This window comes from Lagopus leucura, unplaced genomic scaffold, assembly GCF_019238085.1.
Source record: "Lagopus leucura isolate 7727_CA_CO unplaced genomic scaffold, USGS_WTPT01 35395-0_obj-0_obj, whole genome shotgun sequence".
NCBI classification, from domain to species: domain Eukaryota; kingdom Metazoa; phylum Chordata; class Aves; order Galliformes; family Phasianidae; genus Lagopus; species Lagopus leucura.
Window position 1 is genome coordinate 3075 of NW_024964343.1, and position 4881 is coordinate 7955.

Below are 4881 nucleotides of genomic sequence, written 5' to 3' on the forward strand. Positions count from 1 at the left end.
GGATCCTTCAGGAACACCAAAAGCCCTGTTAGGTGGGACTAAAACCACACAAGCTCTTATCACTATTATTGGGCATTCCATACCCAAGCAGGGAAGCACTCTTCTGAGCAAAGAAAGGAAACAGAACTAGATAAAACTTCTACAGGAAGACTCCAGGCTACTCAGCTAAGTGAGCCGTGAGTTCTCCTGCCTTCTTACACATCAACTCAGCTATTCCAGAGCTCATCTGAGCGTGCTGCACATGGTACAAGCACTTAACATACTCGCAGGACTGGAAACCCATCAAAGTGGCTTGGTGCTCACTGCAGGTTACATGTGGTCACTCCTATCCCACCAAGTTGCACGGGGCATCATCCCAAATCAGTCTTCAAACACTGCAACTGTTCTCTTTCGGTATCTTCTCAACAAAGCAAACAGTTCTGATACCTCCGTGCTGTGAAACAGAAATGTAAAAGGCATGCACCGTGCTGTTTGTGCACCAGTGGCACTTCTTTAAGGATTATATTTATTTTTACGCAGTCTGATTTATTGCTGGGAAACTAAATCTCAAATAAATCTTTTTATTTTGGGCTTTTCGTTTGTATCCTTGACTCGAGAACGGAAGCTGCACTCAGCACACCTTAGAAGGAGAAATACTCTGTACTTCGGAGTGAGACAAGTGCTTTTCAGACCAGCTCTAAACTGCAGCTTGCTAGCTTCCATGGAGAAAACTGCCTACTGCTGCTGTGCTCCCTGAAACAGCTCTGCACAGCAGGGACAGTCAAGTTAAGAGACTCAACCACGTGTCCTCAAAACAGAACAGAATTTGCCCATGATACTGAAAACCTGCACTCAGCTCAAGCATTTTCACAAGAGCTATAAATCCAAGAATACCGTATGTGAAGTGGCTCACAGTTTTTGAACTAGGAATGTCGACTGATGTATGAGAGCCAATGCAACACCATGCTTATTTCAGTCCTTTTAAGGCAGAAATTTACTAAGCCAGCTGCTGTGGCAGCCCAAACCTTACTGGCCTCATCAACATTGCACTCCTAACACCAGGTGCTGTCCTCACAACAGAGGCAGCAGGATACACACGCACCTCACAGCAGCACACTCAGTTGCTCAGTGAAGATTAACTGAACCTAAACCTTTCTATGCAACCTTCCCAGCTGTGGCTCCGTACCTGCGAGTGCCTGTAAAACATGCCAACCGTCTGTGCTGCTGGACTCAGCCACACCAAAGCACCTGTTCTGATGCCCAAGGCTGACAGCCCACGCAGTTGTACAACTTTAAACAAAGCAGATAAAGAAAAACCTGCCAACAGTCAGTTTCCAAATGCAAAGCCAGCGCTCTCACGTTACATTGAGCGAGTACAGAGCAGTTTGGCTGAATGCTGGAAAAAGGGTCCTACTGCTGGTTACGTTAAAGAAAGTTGCAATTAACTTGCTTTGAAAGACAATCCCGTATTTGAATGTACAACAGTACAATTCTTCTTAAGGACGCGCTCAAAACTTCACAAATTGTTCAGTCATCGTGTTTGTAAACCGTGCAGCCCCTCGTTCAGAAATGCAAATGTTGAGTGCAAAAGCCAGGGAAAAAAGTCTTACTGAGCGCCATTTCTTGCTTTGGAGCTGTCACTGCGCAGGACCTCAACTACCAGAAACAAAAGGACAGCAGCACTCTGAGCAGCATCCGGAATCACTTCCAAGCACAAAAAACAGAACTCTCTAAAGCCCAGATTTCTCTCAAATGCCAAGGCTCTCATGCTGCCCACCTACTGGCTTCTTTTTAGGATGCACCCATTTCACACCTATGCATGGGTGTGCATTTTCTTAAAGCACTGCTGCCACCAAGTGCAAAAGCAGTGACATTTTCACCTTATGGAAGATGCAACACTACCTTATCCAACTGCACAAACACTGCCAAAGGCACGCCGTTCAGAATCACAGAATCACAGAATTGGAGGGGGTGGAAGGGACCTCCAGAGATCATCGAGTCCAACCCCCCTGCCAAAGCAGGTTCCCTACACCAGGTCACACAGTGACTCCTCTGCCTCTCTCAGCAGCACCAAGCAGTCATTTTCCCAGTGGAGCTCACTTTTCGTATCCTCAACCCTGTTCTGAGGGCAGGCAGAGCAGGCAGGACAACAAGTTCCTCCGAAATCCTCTCCCCGGCTGGTAGCAAATCCCTGCAGCTGTCTGCTTGAGAACCGCTCTCTCTGACCTGCTCCATTCCCTTTCTCTGTGCACAGTGTAGCAGAAAGGCATTGGAGCAGGTCCAAATTTGGCTGCTCTCCAGAAAGTGTTCCAGCAATTCAGATCAATATTATCCATCTAATATAGCAATTAGATTTGCAAACGTTTCTCAACTGCTCATTCAGCTACCTTGCAAGCATTTGCCTGTTGTGCCAGCACTCGCAACGTGCAGCACTGAAACGCTCACGTCCGTAGCACAAATACTTCACCCACTGAACTGAACGACTGCCATCAACAAGGAAATCAGTTACCAGCTCCCAGCTGGTGGGAACTAACAGCAGCTGTGAGCCACAAAGTGGCATGTAAGATCTCACCGTGACCTGCTGTTCAAGGGAGTTATTCTACTTCCAGAAACAGAGACTTCACTCCAAAGGCTGCTCAGGCAACAACGCACGGCCAGTCAGAGCCCTTACACTGTGCAGCACGTTACACGGCACCTTTTCAAGGTCTCTCTCTTTTCTCACCTGCTCCACACACCTCGTCGTCGTGGAACCCTCTGCTGAACTGCTTTCCAACAGCTGCCCTGCACCTGGAGCACAAAACTGTATTCAGTCCCACTGTCTGCATGACTTTTCCTACTTGCCAGCGTTTTGTTCTCAGTAGGTTAATTTAAGGCAATGGTTTCCCATTGTTCTTTCACTTCTTCCAAGCACTGCACCTGAGGGAAATCTCTTACTTTCACCTCAGCCCTGCTCTACAAGCCTCACGGTATTTGGGCTTTCTTTTGAAAAAGCAAAACAAACAACAAAATCACACTCCATCAGAGCACGCCATCCATCTTTTAAACACACTTACGTATTTGGACGCAACCAGAAACTGACTTCATTTAGTCCTACAAAAAACAAAAACACCTCTCTGGCACAAGCCAACTCATCGTCCAGCTGCTTTCCACCACAGAGAGCCTGTTGCATCCTGCAGAAATCACCTCCCATCCAGTTCTAGTCTGCACACTGCGCCACCCTCACAAGTGCGCCTCTGTCTGTCTCAACCAAAGGAACCGGAACGCCTTACTTTCATTTTAATGTCCTGACACATTTTACACTTACTGAAGGCTTTCGGTTAAAGACTGGCCTTGACTTAAAGATTATCTGAGACCAATTAAACAGAAAAAAAGAGTGCATCTCCCTCTCCAGCAAAAATCTGTGTAAGCATTTCATTGAGATGCCTAACGAAAATTCAATACAAAGCTGTTTCCTAGCCAGAACGCTTATTATTGTGAGACTACATTTATCCGTTCTATATTGCTTTTCTGCTTGTAGGCTTATGAAAATTGAGGGAAGCTAAAGGCCTTCGTTACAGTAAGGCACAAGGGTAGCTCGTAATTGATAAACAAAGTAAGCAAAGTTCAGAAAACTCAGGTGCTGATCTGATTGACGTTACAGGAATGCCGATAATCGCTGCTGATTATGACTCCACTCAAATAAAAGCACACAAAAGCTCTGGTCTCTACAAACACCAAGTCAAATAAACCACTCATTACCATCACTAAAACACTGCATCCAAGCATTCGGTAAAAAAAATCTCACGTAGATACCAGATCTCATGTAGACACCTGATCTCACGTAGATGGCACATTTAAGCTGAAAGTCACTCACTTCCTGTACTTGAGGCATCACTACTGGTCAGGAGCTCAGCATCTACCTGCATCCCATCTGCACGGACAGACAAATCCACCACTTCTGCTGGCTCTCTGTCACCAGGAAGATGCAGTGTTACCACTACCTGATCAACTGAAAAGTACAAGAAGAAAGTCAGGGTTTACCTTCATGTATAATGAAAGAGGTCACAGTAATCAAGAAAAAATACACCACTTCTGCTTGCACTCTGCACAATTGCTTACACCTCATGGTACAGCCAATCACTCCCAGGTGTCAGCAAACTTATTATTCCCACAAAGCAGGGAGAACCAGAGCACAAGCTTTTTGCTGCCTAAAGGAAGGTGTGTCTTTATAGGAGAAATGCAGACTCTGGTTCCTGCCCACACTTCTTCAGCAATTAATATACCTGTCCTTGACGAGCTGTAGATAGAAGGTGTAATTCACCTCATTCTTCATTCAGAACAGCTACCAAGTCTATCTTGGGAGTAAAACATTGCACGTTTATCTCGTGACATGTAGTTTTGCATTTTGAATGTGAAGATTCTGTATCACATCCCTAGGTCAGAGGTGCTTTTTGGGTACATCCCAGTGTTTTGTTGAAATGCAATGGTAAACAGGCCTGCCTGAATCAACATCCAGTAACACACAGCATGACACCCATCGTTACACAGAGCAGCGGAGTTATAATTGTCAGCTACAATCACAACAGGACAGCGACTGCCAGGAGAAAAGCGCACTGCAGTGCTACCAACGTGCTGCACTTGGAGTGCCCACAACTGACAGTCAGGAAGCAAAAGTCAGAACAGGTGTGCAGCGTGCTGTAGCAGCACCAATTTGATCGTGGCTGTGATGCTCCACTTGGAAGCTCCACAGGGCACATACTGCCTAGAAGCTCACTGGTTCTAAGACACGTTACATGGTACAACGTGCACCTGTGTAACACTACTTACAACATCAACTGCAGTCACTCATTTTCTCACCCAGCACCAGAAACCTATCAGTTTTTAGGCTATGTAAAAGGAACCACTCTTTCATTACACTTTCAC